The sequence below is a fragment of the Leptosomus discolor genome, chromosome 6 (assembly GCF_034619465.1).
Source record: "Leptosomus discolor isolate bLepDis1 chromosome 6, bLepDis1.hap2, whole genome shotgun sequence".
Taxonomy (NCBI): domain Eukaryota; kingdom Metazoa; phylum Chordata; class Aves; order Leptosomiformes; family Leptosomidae; genus Leptosomus; species Leptosomus discolor.
Window position 1 is genome coordinate 40,681,346 of NC_141396.1, and position 21,075 is coordinate 40,702,420.

General features: G+C 40.3%; 1 protein-coding gene across 2 annotated transcripts in view; it reads right to left on the reverse strand.

Moving 5' to 3' along the window:
* Window positions 1-21,075, reverse strand: part of PRKG1 (protein kinase cGMP-dependent 1) — a 527,430-nt gene that overhangs the window by 365,230 nt on the left and 141,125 nt on the right. The gene's annotated exons all lie outside the window — the stretch shown is intronic.

A 21,075-nucleotide genomic window follows, 5' to 3' on the forward strand; every position in this document is an offset into this window, starting at 1 on the left:
AGGGGTTCAGCAGACATGCACTAACATCCCTGAGATTCTGCTTAAACCGAAACGATTCGTCAACCTTACTGGGCAGGTTGTCGAGACAGGACCTTGCCCTGTGACAAAGATAAAGAGCCTGTGAGATGAGGCTTAATTTGCTCATGGAAGAAGCGTTACCTTCAGAATAAGGGAGTTACTTCCAACATCCACTGCTACCACAGAAAAAAAAAAAAAATCCAAAAGCAAGCATGAAAACAAGAGTTGGCTCTTTCTTGCCCATAAGGGTGAGATAATAAGACCCTGATGGACCAAATTAGAGATGCCACTATTGGGCCCACACTTGACATCCCAAACTCATGCACCCAGCTCAGCAATGAGTGCCAAAGGAAGAAGGCTAAGGAGAAACATCCCCTTCCAAGTTGTGAGCATGGCAACACCACTCCTACATGAAAATGCCCTCAGCATAAGTTGCTGAGAAGGGTTTCTATTAGCCATTTTGCAAGAGCCATGAAGTAAGACCCGAAAAAGCTATTGCCATCTGTTGTACCTCCAACTTCTACACTGTTGGAGACTATTTTTTCTTTGCCTTAAATATATATTAATATACGCAAACACTCTCTCCTTATCTAGTGAAAACAGCTCGGCAAAACATAAATATGCCCGCAACCACAGAGATCAGTGCACTCTTGCTCGCACAGCTGTCATCCCACTCCTTGTACTAACAGCAAAGGGACTTTGGCTACACAAGGGTTGCAACTCCTCCCCGATGGATGAGTCAGAGGAGCCCATCTGCTTAATAAACTATTTATGCTATAGCATTTCTCACATATGTTTGTGTCTTACTTTATAATATTTTTAGCATTTCATGAAGGGACAGGGTGAGGTATTTTGCCATTTATTGCTGTAGCTGTGTGTCGGTTGCCTGGGAAATGGCCGGAGGGGGAAATTACACCGGCTACGTTGGCTGGAGTTTGCGGAGGGGAAAAAAAACAACTTCTCACTCTATTTAATATGCCAGAATATTAAAAGACCATCGTAAGCATGAAGACAGCATGAGATTACACACACCACATCAGCCATTGCTGTTAAGAGCTGAGTTGACTCCATACGTTGCCCCCATTGGCACTATTCTGCCCCCAACAGAGTAGGTTTGGCCAACAATAATAAAATCTGTAACCTTTACATAAGATTTTATGCCAAAATTTACAGAGCAAACAAGTCCTGTATTTGCTCTCTCACTTGACCGCTGTCTTGCTGCAAGGTGCTCGGTGTTGGACTGCCTGAAGGTAAACAACAGGGCATCTTCTCTGTTGTTTTTGCCTTAATGTGTGTGACTAATACCAATAAAAGCCACCAATCTTTTTGTTTATTGCCTCTTTCTAATGGAAATCAGAGTAAAACATACTGACAGATGGCCAATATTAAAACCCAGAGTTGAAGAACACACTGCATCAGCAATGACATTCATGAGACTCATTTGTTAGAGCCATTATACCCCAGAAAGTAGACAAGTTTGAGATGTTTCATGAGGACAGAGGAATCCTGTGTTACACTAAAATCAAAACAGGTGAGGAAGAACTCCAAACAGGCTCTTTACCCAAGAACTATGCCTTCCCTTGTGCCATTTTACCAAAAGATTTTCCATGCAATTTTACTCTGTTAAAGCAAACAAAAACATTATCCACTGAAGCTCAGCGACCTTTTTTCCCAAAATAATTATAAGCTTTACAGTGCAACCCAAAGTATACCTCTCAACATCTGCCCTACCTAGTTCCTTAAAAGGCTGTGATTCAATAAAGACCCAAATTGGATTATAGTAATTTACCAAGAGACAGTGAAGAAAAGGGGAAAAATAAGGAAAGAAAAGTATCAGTCACCTCTGAGCAGAAAATGGGAGAAAACACTAAAAGCTGGCAGGCTTTTCCTTATTTATCACGTGCTGGTAACAAACTGTTTTCAAAAGGAAACATAGTGGTTGAAATTTGAACAAAAATTAGTGTCCCAGCATGACAAAAATTGTTCAGCTGCTAAAACCAGAGCAATCAAAACCCCCACTGCACGTTAATGTCATACATGCAAGAAAAACAACAGGAAACAACAAAATTACAAGCACACATATTTTCACAGTTTAAAGTACACCAAACCTGTACCTAGACTTCATAAAGAAGCCCAACTCTACTAACCAACCAGTAGTCTAGCAGCATGAATTTAAGGCAACTTTAATGCAGAAGAGATGTTTCTCTTCAGCAGATGTTAATAATGGTTTAAAATGTAATTAACTTCTGTCAACAGGCTACTATTAATTTCAGCATTGACTAAATAGTAAATCACAACAGGAACTGTCATTTTGCTGTAGATAACCTCCATGGAAAAGCTTTCAGAAGTTAAATGAAAGGAAAATCTATCATCAAGATAGATGATGGAAAAAACCCCAGCTCTTCACGTGATTATTTCAATGCTCAGCAACTACTTTTCCAATGCTCTAGATACTCACACAGCAGCTCAGCTGGGCCACCTCTATCCTTTTCAGATCTCTTCTAGCATCTTCCCTTTAATTTACTCCACCAGATCATTAGACAGAGAGCTTTACATGTCCTCCCTATGGATATATACAGCCTTCATGAGCTTTATGTAGAAACAAACACTTGTCTACCTCCTTATATTTTATGCAATAACTTCTACACCCCTCAGTGAGTATTTTGCTTAGTGCTTTTTCCAGGGGCTCATGAAGAAGCCTTCAACTACCTCTTCTTTTCGAGGTGGTGCCAGGCAATTATCCTTATGTATTCAATACATTTTAAGGGTAAAACATTCCCATAAATTATCAGACATTACTCCTGGAGTAGTATCCTCCAAAGCAACTTTCAGCCTTGTTTTACATTTGGGTGCTCACACACAGGCAGCTCTCCTGTCCCTCCTTCCTCGCTCACCTCATGTAGGACAAGTCCTCCTGTTCCCCCTCCCCAAAACACAACAGCCTCGACCAACCATTTACGCTGTACAAAACTGCCTATTCAGAAGGTCTCGCGTTCAGGTGATCAAAACGATGCTTCCTTCATGTTTCCTGCTCCTTCACTTTGTACAATAACATCTATTGGTGGGTTTTGATTAATGAAGAAACAAACTAGAGACCATGGTTCACGCAAACCACGTAATAATCCTGGGCAGTCCACTAAATTTCAAGCCTCAAGATTTCATCAAAATGAATCCTGGGAGAATCATTTTACATTCTTTAAAATACTTGTAATTTGCCAGGTTTCTTCCAAAATTTCTGTATCGCTGTTGGAAGTGATTGCAAATACAAAGCACTGACTTGCAACGTGTATGCTAGAGAAGATGAATCAAAGACCATGTATGCTGTATTTTTCTGTTGCATCTGCAGTTTTTATCTGTTTTCAGCCCCTATTTTATTGTAGTGCCTAACTCTTAGCCCACCAGAGGAAGCAAACACTCCAGGCTTCATTGGAAGGCTTTATATTATTCTACTTTAGTTCTGATCTAAAGTGAAATTAATTATGACTGAGAGTATCCATTTGCTCTTTGAAAAAGGAAAAAAAAATTTAAAAAAAAAAAAATCACATTGAGGGGAAAAACCTGCCTACAACACTATTTGGTTTGGTTATCAAGTGTCAGTCCCAGGCTTTGATATGCCCTGCACTCCGTGACAAGGTATCTTAACAGAGATCAACTGATAGATATCACACAAACCACAGAAAATTATTACCTTTTATATTCTCATTCTTTTAGAAGTTGTGCTATCAAATCTTTGATTTCCTCCATGATAGTTTGATCCTGCAGCAATCCAAAGATTGCACTTGGTCTGTGACAAACTGCTCCTCAGCTGTACAGGTCAGAGAGAAAATACGCCATTTGTTCCGCCCCATCCACCAACAAAGAAAATTATTATGAAAGCAGAGGGACAGAAAAGGAGAAAAGAACGATGGCACCTGCAACATATCTCCTAGTTTTTTAAGTACCATTAAAAACTCATTTTTCCGTTTTATCTCTCCTGACATCCTACAGCAGTGCTGGAAAGGCATTAAATCAGCCATGCTGGAGGCTTGGGAACTGAAGATATCTGAACCCACTCCTGTGAGTACGAAATGGGCAGTCTCTCCCCTGTGCTTTTATATCTGATTGTAGATAAACGGACAGTGGGAAGCCTGGACATTACCATAAAAACCTTCAGCTAATGCTGACACCTGCAATAACAAGCAAGCCTGCCTAACTCTCACATCAAGTGCTGCTTGAAAGAATGATGATGTTGCTGCTAAGCTTAATGTAACTTAAAGCCGCATCTGAAACCCATCAGGTTCAAAGAGAACAGCTTCTTCTTCTGAAATGGGCTACCTACAAAATGTTTTGGTAACACAACAAATAACCCAGACAGCCCAATATTACACTTTTTGCAGAGGCACTGTTGGTATTTCCCACTGCCAATTTATCTTCTACATATACTAGCCACTACAAACTGAAGACTTGACAGGTACAATTCATCACATGAGCTAAGGAGATGGCGCCTTCCAAGCATCTCATGTTTTGCAGGGCATGGCATTTGTAAATCAGCAAATTTGATTCGTCCCTTTGAATTTGTCCCAGCAGCAGCTGGGAACCAGCAGCACTGCTGGGAAGAGCTTTTTGCAGGATGAAAGAAGAGCCTAATGTTTCATTAAATGTCCCTTGGTATTTTTTGAAATATAGATGGTGCTAACTCTTATTTCTTGGCTGATTTGGAACTGGTAATTGCTAAAGCTGTTCAGATTTCCTACTCCATTTCTGCTAGCGGCGGTTAGGGACCAAATACTGTCCCCAGAGTCAGACAGTGTCTGTAGAAATGTGCCCAAGAAAGTGAGAGAAAGTTTTGCATAGAAATTAAAACTTCCTCAGTTTCCTTTAGAAGATCTATGTAGGAAAAAAAAGCCCTCCTGGAGTAGCACAGTTCATTAAAGCCCGTATAATTGAAGGTGCAGAGTGCAGGTAGCTATTCGCCTCTACTCCTAGACATCCACGCACAGGAATATTGTGCTTCTCCATAGAAAGGAAGGCTGGAACAACTCAATTACCCCAAAACACAGGTTTGTAAAGAAGAGCTAAGCTTATGTTGAAGACCTAATTACTCTGTCATTTTAATGATGGACCTGCCAGAGCATACTACACCAAAAGCCTTTCACCACTGCAAAGCTGAGCATCGCAACCATGGAGCAAACAGCATCTGCTGCCAGACAGTTTTGTTGCAAGCTTAGCCAGTGACATGCCATGCATGTCCAAAGTGATGTGAGTTTATTCTTGCAGGGGTCCTAACAAGCTATAAGAGAAGGAAATCTTTCAGAAAGGGAAGCTTTGTTGTCTAATGCGTTTTAGAACAAAGAAAATAATTAAAAACATCTATCCTGTCTATCGTTTTTATGGAGTATTCTGCTGTGCTTCAAGATGAAATTTCCCATCAAATGCTTTTTACTTGCTACAATTATCTCTCCTCTCATCGAAAAAATATATTGGTATCTTTCTGATACTGAACATTTGGAAAACTCGCTCAAAATACTATCTTGCCTTGCCAGAATATCGTATTTCAAGACTGTGAAGTGACTTAAAGACATTGCCTTGAGATGATATTATGCGTCTTTATCCTAGTACATGCTAACCTACTACAGCTTACAAAAACCCCAAACTAATGGCTCTATAATGCCTGTATATCTACAGAGCCCAAATAGGGGTCAAAACCTGCAAATTCTTGGGTTTCCACCTGTGCATCCCTCACACACTTTACAGCCAGCCCTGTGCAGCACGGGTGGCTCAAACATCTTTATCTCATTACTGCTACATGGCTCACGCTTAGGCACTTGGGAGCAGATTCCTAAGTTTAATCTTTGGGGGATGGTCTTCTGTAAGGTAAGGGAGGTCTATGAGAAGTAGGGAGCACCGCAAGCTTCAGATGAATTGAAGTGACAGTTGTGAAGCCCGTGGTTTAGAAGTGCACCCGCAAAACAGAAGTAGAGCACAAGCTGTGGAGGTGGCATCACTGTAATGGCTGCTTTCTGCCAGTAAAACAGGGAGAGGAAAAAAGAAGATCAAAGCGAGACCCTTTTCTCTCTATTATAAGTGCTACTGCCTTTTTATTGCTGAAACAGAGAAGAAAGAAGGTCTCGGCGCAGCTGAGAAAACAGAACAGTCTTCTGGTTTTCCTCGTTTCAAAGAGCTGTGTGTGATTTACCTCCACAGCTCCCAGGAGCACCGAGAGCACCCACACAGCTTAATCCCAGGAGATGCCTGAGAAACGCAGGCAGTACAGTGGGATACTGCAGTTAAACCACCCAGTGCCTTCAGAAAAGAAGGAAAGAGATATCCTGCTCTCAAAATTGCTCACCCTATCACCCTGATAGACTTATTGATCAGGTGCAGTCTGAAAACAAGTCACAGCAGAATTGTCAGCCACACGAAATGGAGTCTTTTATTTAAGAGTATGCATAGACATAGAATACATACACAGAACAGCAGAGACACTGTATTTTATAATACCTCTGAGAGGTTATATTGCATTAGACAGTGATCACTTCCAGCACCAACTATGATAGAAAGAGAGCGGGGGGGGGGGTGGATGCGGAGAGCACTTTAGGCAAATCAAGTTCACACTTTTGGGAATTAGATGCCTAACACTTTTACCAGCAGCATGGCTTCCAAGCCTTTCCTGGTGAGACCACAGACATTTAGAAACCATTATTTTTTCTTCAGAGCAACTGCAAAGTGTTTTCAAGCATCATGCGGCCTCTCACAGAAGCTGAAATAAAGAAAAGAAGCATCTAAGTAACATCCCCATTCTATACAAGATATTCATGCTGTCATAAACCCAGGAAAAATGCTAAGATGTAGCAGTGGCTGTTACAAACCAGTCCCAGCACCAACACTGCTGTGTCTCTGCCTCTGACCGTGCCTGCTCTCTTCAAAAGAGCTGCTGAAAAAAATCCAAACATTTCCAACAAAATTCATCATTGCATTTACTCCAAAGCAATTAAAAATAGCATCATTATTTTCTCAAAAAGAAAGATACCTTGCAATAACAAGCCTGTTGTATATCTCTTGCCAGAAATAATAATTTATTCTTCTTTAGCTAATTACATATTTAAGTCCAGACTTTTTTCTAAATACACTGAGACAGTCACATAACCACAAAAGCTTTCCAAGAGTTTTGTGTTGTGGGCATTTTTAGCAAATGAATTGTATAAGCTCTGCTATGTATATATCTAAATAAGCTTCATAATAAAAACAAATAGGACTACAGGGCATTTCTGACATCCATTTATTTATTTTAGAGTAAATAAATAGCAGTTGGTTATTTATTTATTTAAGAGTAAATAAGGCTTTTATTCAGATTCTCCAGAGAGCTGCTGCAACCTTTCCTGAGCAAGGATTTGGGCCAGCTGATTCGGCAGCCAAAACCGTATTTTAACACTGCAGCTATTGCGGGACTTTGCAGTCAAAACCCTTTTCACGTCCCCAGGTGCTGTAACTATTGCATACAGTGAAAACGAGCAGGACCTCCTGCAGACGAATGTCCATGTGGCAGAAGGCCAAAACACACCAGCCATCTTTGGGAAAGTAAGTATTCCCACGGCAAAGGGAGCAAAAAGTTGCTCCAGCAATCCCTGACCACAGAAGGGATACACAGTTTTCACTGACAGCTGCCAAAGATGCAGGAAGAGAAAACTATCCGATTTCCTTATGTGTGCCGATAAAGAAACACATTAGCAGGGATGGGTAGCAAAAGTCTTCAGTGCTCTAGCACAAACAAGGCAAAGCTGTGGCCAACCAGCAGGACTGAGCACACTAGTACTCATTAAAGACTTGGGTATTGATAATACAGTCACCTTAGAGAGCTGAATTTATCTGATTTTAAAAGGAAGAATGTGTCTTCATCTATGCTTAATTTCTGCAAAGCAAACTTCAACAAAATTTTAAGCTCACAGTGGCATCTGGATTGACATTGAGTTGTAACAAGAGTAGCCTGTCAAAGAGCTCAGAGTGCAAAGCTCTGAGGTCTTACACAAACCTTCACATCCGTTTTATTTAGTGGAACATCACAGTATTTGATGTGCAAGTGCCATTTTAAAGGTAAAAAAATCAGACAAATTCTTATGTGCTCTGATGATCCCGTAAATATATAGCCCAAAAGCATGTGGGTATTTTAGTGTATTGTCAGGACTAAGAACTTCTCTCAGCATTTGACCAACTGAAAAAATGCCACAGTAGCAGCTGACATCTAATTTTCAGTTCCTGGAACTTAGAACAATGTTGAACCTGATCTCAATCACAGCAGTGTAAATCAGAATAATCCCATTATATAAAACCAGCATTGATTTTGTTCTGCAGCTTTACCTTCGAGAAGTAATTTTCAATTCTTGCAATAAACGAACAACTTCTATGTTCCTTAGCAGAAGGAAGGAGGTGTTTAAAAAGGAGCATACTTGGACTAAAATTAACAGCAGTGTTTTGGTGGTATCAAACAATCTGGGAACAGTTGCTGTGTGTTACTACCTACAAAGCTGTAATCCTTTGTTTTATGCCAAGTGCTAGCATGAAGGGTTCCCAAAGAAAATCAGAAGGAATTGAGGTGGAAACAGAGTATCTCATCGTCATAAGTGAAAGGTTTTGGAAAGCTCAGTAAAAGACAAAATGCTTCCAAATGACGTTTAAGAACCAGATTTTGGGTTGAGCGTGCTCCTGGCTTGTCTTTTGCCGAGACAGGAAAGGCTGGATATCCATTTTCACTGGGTTCTGAAAATGAACCGCAGAAGCAGCAGAATATTTGAGCCAGTTTGCTCCCACTAATGTGCCACCTCAGCTCACCCATGATTCTTGCTTTGCCTTATTAGCCCAACTCCTGCTAATATACTCAGTGCAAACAGGACAAATCCAAGCTGTTAGAGACTTTACTATTGCAGGGCTACAATAAACAAAAAAAGCGGAGACAGAAGTTGAGACCATAGTTTCCACCTTGATGACACCAGCCAGCTAAAAGAAGGATTTCACTGGATATCAAACTTCCAAGGCAGATCTGCCCCCTACTCTCCGCACAACCCTCAAATGATTTAAAGAAAATGAAAGGAGGAGAATATTTATATTTTATGCCTATTTTCCATTACACAACTGCGACAGAATAGCCAGCAAGAGCAATGTTAGAAAAACACAGCGGTAATCCAATTCATGCCCACAAAATTATAGGCTGTTAAAAATAAATCACAGACACCTTACAAGTTGAGCAAAATTATCTGTATCTGTAAAGGAAGGTAGAAAAGATGTCTTTCAAATCCACTTAACAGTAATGAGTAAAAGTAGTGAGGGCCGTTAAACAGAAAAATGAATTGGGGGAAAAAAAATCATAATTAAGAACACAGTCACGTTTTAGCTCTCAGAAAAAATTCTGACTTCCAATTATTTCCTAAACGTCCTCTTTGAGCAAAAGGGAGGGAGAAAAAAAAAAGTGGAACTCTGCAGAATCTGTTGCTTACATAAAATTTCACCTCTCGGGCAGAGAGACAAATTCATGTTTTCTTTTTGCGTTTGTGCAGAGGGCAAATGATATACTGGCAATGGACAGCTTTCCCATAAAGCTCCACAAAATGCCAGCTTTGAAGAAGACAGAGATAAAGAACAGTTTTGTTTAAAAAGAAATATTATTTGTGCTTCTTGCTCTGCTGTTACATTTTATTACAGAATTATGTTGCTGTGATAACTTGGCACGCTTGGACTCGACGCGGGTTTGACACACTTTGCATTCAACATGATGTGAAACTATGCTCAGCTTAACCACAGGGGGAGGTAGGAAATCACTTACTATTTGTTTGGGGTGGTTGTTTTTTTAAAGGGGAGATGCCAATCCCCTCCTGACAGGTTACAGCACCTTTCTCTTTTCCACTGGATTACCTGCCAAATACAAACAGCAACTCAAGTATAGGGCTCTACACCAAAATAAAACATAAAATTGCAATAGATCACCCAGAAGAATACAAACAACATTTGAGAGTGATGGAAGCTTTAGTAATGGCTACAAATCACCATTGAAAATTAATTTTATTTCTCTCTTTAGTTCTCAGAATATTCAGATATATTGATCCTCACACGGTCCAGCAAAAAGGATCTAGGGATCTTGATCGCCAAGATACAGCCATGAAAACCTAAGGAAACTCACGTTTCAGTACCCGTTATTTACACAACTGGAAAGAAAAACACTTTCTTTCACGGTCACGTGTATCAATTGTTCCAAAATAACGCTCCCTTTTTCTCCTTGAAAAACTCATTATTCACACTGTCAGGGTTGATCTGGAAGTTATAATTAGTTTCCTTCACAAACTTTTGCATTAAATTCTAAAATATATAGCAAAATCTCTACCAAACATATTATTTTCTATCAAATTCTAACTTCCATGCTTCCACAAGACTTTTGCTACAGGCACCACTTTATACCTGCATTTAGATCAATCAGTCACTAAGCTACTTGTAAAAAATGACAGTTCAGTGAAGGCTGTTAACAAGTAAACAATGAAAAAAAGCAACTGATAAGAAAATCAGGCTCCTCAGGATCCGAGTAAGGTGTGGGCTGCTTCTGCTGAGAGATATTACTGTTATTATCTGTTTAATACCTAACGAACCTGTGAAGAGCTATTCAAAACACAGCACTCACTACCTGAAACTTGCAGAATAAACAGAATACAATCCAAAAAAGCCTGCATACAGCCAGCTCACCTATATCTTCGCTTCATTAAACCAAAATTTTCTTGCAACGACACCTCCCTGACCTGAAAGATGCTTGGATTTTTCCAGCAACAGCCAAGACCCCTCTTGGGGCCTGCTGTTTCCATCCCTCCCAGAGTCCACAGAAGATCTTTCCCAGGTAAGATACACTATAACCTTACAAATGTAAAGCTTATTTCCAAAACTCAAGATTTCTCCCCCAGGACAGTAAGGCAGACCCAGGTTTTCATCAATAGTGATGTGGGGAGAAAGAAAGGTAATTAGCTGAAAAAATTCTCAAAGAAAATTAATTCTAGATCAAAAGAAAAAAGTGAAAGCTTCGAATTCTCTGTCAGGAAAATAAATTAGAAGCTTTTATTTTAACAATAAGGTCAGTATGCTTCTTTTCAAGGAAGAAAAATTGCTTTAATTTGATAATTTCAATTCATGTTTAATAGCATACTAGAATTATACCATACAAGTTTGAGGCTTCCTTTTGAATACATGATACTATTGAAGCAAAGTGAGTTAAAACAACAAAGAATTCAAATTTTGATGCTCTTTACCTTCCATAAACAGAGTATTTCAACAATAGCAAGTCAATACAAGCCGTTACCTTAAATCACTTGGGACTCCTCCTGTTCCAAAAATTAAAACAAGCATGTACCCCAACTACCTTCTTCCAGTGAAAACTGTATTGATTACTCCAAACTATTTATTATATTCAAGGTTTTTGGTCTTCAAAGGAATGCAGCAATAACTCATGTAATAAAAAAAAAACTTCCCATCTATGTCTAGTAAGTCTCACGAGGAAAAAAAATACGATTCTTACAGTCTACAAATGTTCAGTGTCCCAACAAGGCAGCATCACCTTAGCTTGCCTTGGACTTACACCAAGATCTACAAATAAGTGCAGCAGCGTTTTCTGTTGTCCACTGGCTACGTGTGAAACCCATCAGATTCTGACAGGAGATGCTCCTTCTAGTGGGAGCAGTTTCAACTGATTTAGCAAAAACACTGCATGAAATACTACACCCTACAAAAGAGAGGAAAACAAAAGCTGCCCAAGGAAAGACAATCTAAACACAGCCAAAAATAAAGCTCTCCAACTCCTGGCTGCGGCAGGAAAGGAACTTTCGGGAAGTATGTGCTCAATTCCCCCTCAGAGAGAGTTCGGAAAATGAGATTTCACCAAAATTGACCCTTTCTGTTAGAAACATATTGACCTTGTTGACATGTTTGGACTTTATTTCTTCTCTAACTCAGAAAGCACTGTTGATTTAAGAACAAATCACTGGAGAATTTTCCAAGGGCCACTGCGATCCACTATAAACTCACTTTCAATCACAAGTGTCAATGCATCTTCTAGTGGTGTTTTCATATTATTCTGGGTGAAAACAGCGGGGGGATAAAGCAAACAAAACAAGACACAGAAAATGCACAAAACTCTCCAAAAACCAGGCTGAGGCTGCATTTTCTTATCACTTTGACTGCCCACTAGATGAACCAAGCAGCTTATTGCATCAGAGAACAGAAATGCATCAACAGCAACTTTAAAAGCTAGGGGTGCTAAAAGTGACACACATGCACGTGTGTCTTTATATCAAGGCATTTTAAAAAGCAATTAAAAAAACCTATTAAAATATTTATGGTGCTTTTAAAATAATTAAATGCACTTTGGGGGCTTGACTCACGGTATGCAAACTATTAACAAGGGAGACACCACAGTCGCATGTGGGAAGAGTAGGCTCGAGGGCTCTGTCAGACCAAAGGCACTTGCCAAATCATCCTTGTGCCTTGACTGGAAAAGTGTGTGGCTTGTTTTATTAAGATCAAAATAACACAAATCTATTAAATAGCATCAGAGTTTAAGACAATGAAATAAGCTGACAAAAAAAAAAAACAAATTACTGAAAGCTGGTTTCTGTGAGCAGAAAATTGACTTCGGTGACTCCCTCCAACATCACCAAAGGGTAAATTTGATCTATGTGATCTGGACACGGCTACAGCAGCACATACCTGGTTTATACAGGGAACATTCAGCAGAAGCTCTTTTTTCCATTAATTGGACATTTTTTCTAGTAGGTTTTTAGACATTTTCTAGTCACTAGGTACCAAATAAAAAAATAAAAAATAAAAATCACACTTGTCAAAAACCAGTACAGTGATACTGTAGCGCTGATGGTTTGCAAGGTAAGCACATCACCCAACCATCACAGCAATCTCTGGGAGAGCCCACGTACAGCGAAAGGTTTAAAATCCCATGCTGACCCGCTTCAAGCACCCTCGGCACACGCCAACGTGCACCTGCGCCACAACCATGAGGATTTGAAAGCTTTGGCAGAAAAACTGGACAGCCACCAGTTCTTCGAACCCATATGAGCCACATGTGGTTTCAGGGTACAAGTAGTATTTACCTGCACACCCAATCCCCTGCAGAAACAGAACATGGAGCCCCCTAAGGGCACATAAATTATTAGGATGAAAATACTACATGGTGAAAGTGTTCACCTGGAGGACAGCTGGGAAGTCTGACAGAAGCAACCACATGAGCAGCATCTCTAGTTACCAATCGCCAGCTACAACCTTTCTAGGTGTCTTCTTTCCTCTGGATACAAATTGGATCAGCTTCCTCCCCATGGTATCCAGATAATGTTTCTGGCCTATTTCATCCATCACATGCTCATGCAAAAAAAAAAAAAAAAAACATTAAAAAAAAAAAAAAGAGATACGTTTCACTCTTAATTTGAGACCCAACACTGAAAACACCTCAAATTTCTCAACTTTGCCTAATTACAATTACACAGTTAAAAGCAAGATAGGTATTTGTGTACTATTTGTAATACATTTATTAGAAAAGCTTTAACAGCCTTCATTGTACACTAATTGAATTAAAAATGTGAGTTACCTTGGAAGTCTCCACCAGAAATATATGTTCAATGGAATTTGTGGCTTCACTTCACATACATTAAGAACCTACAACAAACTGAAAGCTGTGGTCACATTTCTCTTCACATTTTTGTACAGTTTTGGCACTAAATTTGCTAATATGCAAGTAAAAAGTACTACTTTATTTAAAGCTAGAAAAAAAAAAGATGCATTATGTTAGAAAACTTGTCAGGAACTTTCCTAAAAATACTTAAGGATCCCATAGAAGCATCTCTTTCTTTTCTGGCTGTTTATTATTTATAGACATGGGGAGGTTTTGATCTCAGAACAATTTATGCATTGTAGCTATTTTTTTGATTGAATTCTTGAAGTGATCTAGCCTTTTCTTGGTCCTTTGTCTACAAGTGCAAGGAAAAAAATTCAGACAGTTTCAAAAAAACAGTGTTACTCTCATTTGCAGACAAACAGAGAAGATGACAAAGGTTTAGCCACTGTAGATTTTCAAAAGAACAAACGAAAAGAAGAAAAAAATCTTTGCACTGACACTTCAGGAAATCAGCTTTGCAAAACGAAAGGATCTGACCTGACTGGGTTTGGTTTTTTCCAGGCTACACAGTATCTATGACAAAAGCTCATGTAGAAATAAGAGGATGATCCATCTATAACAAATGAATAGAAAATGCCATATGCTTCCATCTCCAGATGTTTTCACAAAGACTATCTTCCTTTGTCAGAAGGATCAAATAACTGCACGGATTGCATTATGTAGTTAATGTATAAATAACTACAATAATTTCACATTGCAGGTGTTTTTCCTGGGTATATTATGGAAACATATATGGTTTTACACAAATCCATAGTCAAAATACTACTTAAGAGTATATTGCATACAGATGCTGATGATCCAGCTCATTAATAAATTACACATTCCTGATTCATTTTTAATCCAGCCTGTGATTTCTTTTTATGCATTTCACACCTGAATTCACCTACAGCCTATTTCTTGTAAAAATGCATGCTGACACCCATGTAGCACGTACATTTTAAGTTTAAAGCAGAAGTACCTTTTAAACAAAGAAATATGAACATGGAATACAGAAACAATCCATCAAACTAAAATGAATAGAGGTAACAAGAAAAATAGCACGCAAACCTTAACTTGAAGACTACTTGGAGTGCTCAGATCTCCTACTTTTCACTTAGTTTTGTTTGCTTTGAAAAACATCTTAGGCATGTGAAAAAGCAACACTCAAAAAGCAGCAGCTTTTCTGTTAGCTCACAACAATGTCAGCATGGTTTTCGCCTGATATAAATGGGGACAATTCCTTAGCTTTCAGGGAATATGTGGCAAATGACTGCTCTCAGAAACTGGATCACGATCTTGCACACCTTTAGCAGACACTCTGCTCCCGTGTCCCCTGGACAAAAGCAATGATTTCTTCTGCTTCAGCCACAGGCTTTGGCTGAATTACCATTATCAGCATGTCTACATTTAGCCTGTACCTGGGGCTAAACTGTAAAACAGTTGCTCTGTCACCCAATGCCCCCTCACCAGCCGGGAAGGGGAATTGGGAAAAGGCAAGGAGACCCACGAGTTGAAGTGAAAAGAGATTTAATGAAACAGCACTAACACAGACAAAAACATACAAAGTTATACTCAGCCCAATGAACGTGCAGCCGTCACAATCAATGCAGGAGCAGAAGCCAACTTCCCCTTTCTAGAGGGAGCGTGACATTCACGGCACGGGACACACCTGTGAGACACTCTGGGTCAGCTGCCCTGGCTTTTGCCCCTCCTGGCCTAAGCACCTGGCCAGCCTGAAGCTTCTAACGGCCTGCGTGCCATGGCTGGCCTAAGACTCTCTCTCATCAAAACCTCTCTCTCAGGGCATGTCACCCCAGACATGTCACCTATTTCAAAAACGGAAGGCAGAGCTACCAAAATATTTTACATCATAAAGTGTATTCTCCTCATGCTCCTCTTCAGGTTTATTTTTCTTACCTTCAGACTGAAGCTAAGGACGTAATATTCCTGTCTACAATATTTAAAAACAAAAGCAAAAAAGCAGAAATGGAAAAATATTTTTCTCTACTGGATCTAGGTGATCAGAAAGAGTGATGCAACAACGTATTTCTGCCACTCTTCCTACCCACGTGCTCAGGACTCCTTGAAAAAGAAGGGCACTAAAAGCTGCAATTTTTGTAACAGAAACTGCACTTTATACAACTATACCACAGAAATTTGTCCTTTTTATATCTTGTTTTTTATGTTGAATTAATTCAGCTGAAAGCAGGCACCCTCTCAGTAAGTATGTCCCTGTAACCACAGGGGATGGAGAGAGATAACAGGGCAGAACACTGGACATTTTGGTCACCCTTTTCAATGACACTCAAACTTTTTCAGGAAGGGGGACATGTCATGAGAGGTAGATACATACAGAGAAGTTTACAGCCAGGAGGCCATTCCTAGTCCCAAGTAACATATTGTGAGATCCTATCAAGTAAAGATGATGTCCAAATCATCTGGAGGACTCATTCAATGTAAACCCTGCCTCAGATTGATAGTACGTGTTTTCAGGGGGTTCAAAGTGGCCAAAAATGAGCCACATTCTGCTTTAAATGTGATCTTCCAAAACTGCACACTTGCCCAACTAATTAAACAGAACAGAGGCAAATGAGTGGGAATTAGCAAAGTAAAAGATTTTTCTCCCTGTGCTTTTTTTGCTGTGAAACAGTGAAACAACTCTTTAGAGAACAGTTTAAGAAGGATCAACAAATACGAGCTGCTAATGAAGTGTGTCGCTTTAGCTATTGCATTGCCTTATGTTCAATGGCCAGGATGACTGCAAACATCTCCTCCATGCAGGTTGAGAGGAACATTATTGACAGCGGTAGGACAGACACACTGAGACGACAGCAGCTTCCTCGAGTGTAGGCACAACAGCATAAAGATACTACCATACACAAACCAGATTAATTAAATGCAAGTACATTTATGCAGATTAAACATCAGGAGGAAACATCTGTGATAGCCTCTCTTCTTGACAGTAGGGACGGAGCAAAGCCTGTTGCCTTTGATTCCCTTGAATTTAAAGGATCAAGTTGACAAGTCTGAAAGTGGATGGCAAGTCCAGGAGGGGAATCAGAGGGCAGTCAGCAAATGATGCAGTAAATGGAAGGGAGAAGACAGTCACATGTAGATGTTATAAAGAGTACCAGAAAACAGTAATTTTTATTTTCTCTGAAACATCAGCTTCTCCGCTTCCCTCTCTCTGCTAGCCTGGATTACCTTTGGAGGAGGAAGATGAAGAGTGAGCTAGCATGGAGTGTAGGGACACATCAGATGGTCCCAACAGGAGGAGACCACAGTCTCCCTACAACCTCAAACAACAGTTCAGAGACAAGCAGACAAGTGAAACTCCCTTCATCAGGACCCTTCTCTTCTTTAAGCAACAGAGAAAAGCAAACAGCTTTTGCATGATGCTATTTGGTTTCCACTCTCCTCCAGGGAGAAAAGGGAAGTGAAATGATTTTTTTCCTCCAGAACCTGGGTAAAATTAATATATATTTGACCTTCGTGTTTAATCCCTTGTAAATTCACCTTCCTCAAGTATACTAGAACCTGAGATGCCTTGAGCCACAAAACGATCCTGAACTAGGAATCCAGACGGTTTTAAAAACCCTGGTGGGAAAAAGCTCCTCGGTCCTCTGATGTGTGCAACTAGAAGCCGTCTACAACCACAAACCACTTAACACCTCTGAAAATGTGATGTCAGGAAAGCCTGAAGGCACAGTGCTCGCTCTGCAGACCCGCTGATACTCACCAATGGCCAACGCAGCATCTAAACTTCTGCCTCAGACGTTGCTTAAGCAAACTAGCTTTGCTAGCTCCTTTTTCAACATTCTTTTCAAAAAGTCACGGTTCTCATGTCATGTCATTTAAACGGGACAAAAGGAGTATTATAACAAGGAACACAACCTTTGCCTTTCCACACAGAGTTGCTGTAAACACAAGTACACCTGATCATACACGAGCCATAGAAGGGTCTTTGCCTGGGAGGCCAACAAAGCTATGAAGATATCGTTTTATTTTTCGTTTTAAAAAAAGAAGAAAAAGAAAAAAAGCATCACATGACAGTGTATGCAAAGCTGCAGAAATTATTACTAGTTTCTATTATTAAAAAAAACCTTTTACTGGAGGGTTTTGTTTAATTTTCTTAGGTAACAAAAAAGCTACCATTTTGAATAGAAACTTTAGTGTCAAAGTAAGATCAACATTTCTGAAGGCTTTCTCTGGATTTCCATAGAATAAACACTCCATCAAGTTCATATAAAGAGCTTAATTTTTTTTTTCTTTTCTTAATCTGCCTCAAACATACATTACTATGCTACTGCTTGGCACAACACGGACAGACTTGCTAAAGTGATATATTTCTGTGCTAACATTCGATTATTGTACAGGCAGGAGATTTAATTACTCTCTCTCTGGGGATGCATTCTGTATTTAGATATTTTCGACAGCTAAGAACTGGCTTATTTAATTTCCTCAGTGAATAAATGTATTTAATACATGTGGAAGTAAACATCCCAAAATCAGAGCCTTGCTGTTACCTGCCCAATCTGGATACACATGCATATGGGTACTCATCCACAGACTTCCCTTGGGAAACAGGGAAAGGGACGGGGAAGGACTATACAAATCACTGCTGGAAAATCAATGTGAAAGCATCAGCAAAGATGAACTCTGCAGTGCCTTGACTGCTTCTTCAAAAACTAAGCAGGCAGTCTCCAAAACTGAAAACATTCCACGTAAACCACATTATCCAGGGTCCAGAATGCGTTTCACGCAGCTTCTTCATTTCTCTAAAGCAGTTTTCAAGGGACTCCACAGCAGCAGAGCTAATCAAAATGCATTCCATTATTAGTATTTCATGCCAGAGCCTGCCCAACAGGTGCTTCCAGCAGAGAGCGCTGAAGAAAGGCAGCTCAACAGATAAGGAGGAGCTTGGCAGTGGGCTCTGACCTGTCACTGCACAGGGACATTGCTAGGAGGCTTTAGCCCTGGTGGGAGCAGAGAAACTCCCTCATATCAACAACTGCATTAAATATACTCCTCAGTAGAGCAAAGCCCAGGCAGGTGAAGCTACTTGTCCTTCCCATGGCCTCCTGGAGCAAGGAGAGGGGGCAAGAGCTATAGAAGCCTCGGCTGGGTTCCTGTAGGAACAGATGTATGTCAATACACGTACACACCGAAACTTATACACACAGACTACAGCCAAATACCAAACTAGGATTGTCTTCACTACCAAACCTAACAGTACAGTCCAAATTACTGACAGATTTCCCGAGTAAAGGTCTGTCCCAGGACAGGTTCACACAGCACAGCAACACTGCTTTAGAGTGGACAAGCAGTCCATAGCAAAATAAAGAAGATTCTGCCTGACTGTGAATTTGCAGATTAAAGCATGTTTTCCTTGGAACACCTTTGAATTTTTGCATAGCAATGTCATATGGCATTTGTCACTTGCAGCATTGTATACATACTGGAAATGAGCAGATGTTCTCCAGGACAGATGAAACTTTCAGTAGAAATCCTAGGTTCAGCTTAAGGATTGTAGGGAGGCTAACACCTGCCTCCCACAGATCACAGCCCCATGAGTTACATCAAACTGTATCAGTGAACAAGATTTATAAACAATACAAGGATTTCTGCAAGAAAGGAACAGACAAGGAGATTGTAAGCCAAATTAGCGTATGGATGCAGACAAACACTGTAGTATATAGCTTGTGTACGTACGTAAATCAGCTACCAGCAAAGGTGTAACTCTGCACCATACAGAGACCAAAGCAAGAAATGAGTATTTTTGGAAAAAGTGAGAGAGACACTCTAGACAAGAGCCCTGACATCCCCTGTCTTCTCTGTGTTGCAGCAGGTGGGTGGGTGCAAAGTTACACAAGATGACAAGTTATGTTACCTCCATATACCAACAAAATGCTTAATGGGCTCAGGTTAAACCTCTTTTCTGCTTGCAATTATTGTGCAAGTACCTCACATCCAACAGGTAGTCTGGATCCCTGTAAGCCTTCCCTATATTTAAGTGCCTGAACTAATATGTTCAATACTTGAAGAGTGAGTGGGCAACAGAGCAGTCTGAAAGAGCGAGAAAGCCATACCGCAACGTAATGACAAAGGGACAAGAGGAATAACACCAGCTCATTTCTCTTCAAAGGTGAGGCCACATGAAGCAAAAGATGAAAATCAATGTTTTATAACAGCAGTCACTACCATTACTACCCAATGATTTTTTATTTTGTGAGCCCACATACAAAAAAAAAATAAAAGAGTATTCCCAGACAATAGACAAGCACATCTTGTAGATGAGCTTCTCCTTCCTCCCACTGCTGAACATAGATTTCCCATGATATAGGAAAGCTGTTTCCTCCACCCAGTGAAGCAAGACAAATGAGTGACAGAGTAGCTGGCATGATGACAGAAGATATCAACATCTTCATCCTGCCACAGCAGGGCAAGAACATGCAGGGAAAAGGGTGCTGAAGATCCTATTAACAGATGGTATCTTAACAGTTGGAGCAAGAGGCATCTAAATTAGACCCAGTCTGGAACCAAAAACGCGGCACATTACCAACAGTAGCAGCACTGGGGAAAAATACTTCTGTTATGATTTCCAGTGAAAGTAGCACACTCCCATCTGCAAGTGCCACCCAAAAATAATGGTACAGCTTCTAGCAGTGCCATCAGCCTGTCCACCTGATGGAGCAGCCAAAACAAACGCCCTGAGCAGGGAGCCGGAAACAAGAGTAAACTCATTTCTGCTCAGATAAGAGCACGGAAGAATTTCTTCGGGGGTGTGTATATATTTGTGTGTGTGCACTATATATATATATCTGTATGTATATATATATATATGCGCTAAGCATTCAGAAGGTTTGAGGCCAAGGTGCCATAAAAGTTTTTCTTCACTGGTTCATCTCTACATCCCATACAGCAGCTTTCGGCACAGCTCCACATTAAACACAATGCAATGTCACTAAAATTCCTGTAACATCTGTGCCAGAAGGCTGCGATGGAGGACTTACACAGAACAGCGTGGCCGAGGAGCAAAACACATCTGCCTGCTTTTGAAGGACCATGGTCAACACACACCTCCCCCACATCCCATGGTACCATCTTTGATGCACAAAGAGCCATTCAGAAAATACAACCTGTGGAATACTATGCAGCCTGCTGATACTCGTCCACACCTGAAGCCAGATGAGCTCAGGAGCCACAGCCTCCCTTGGAATATAAAAGCTCCTCCACTCATCTCGACTGCCCTGACACCGGAAAAAGTCTCCCCAGTCTCTAATCCCTACACGGCAATTACAGTTTGAAATACTTTGCTCAATAAATTAAAGTGACTTCTGGCTGAATGAGACAGTCAAGTTAAACGGCAAAAAAAAGCATACTGGTGATGCAGC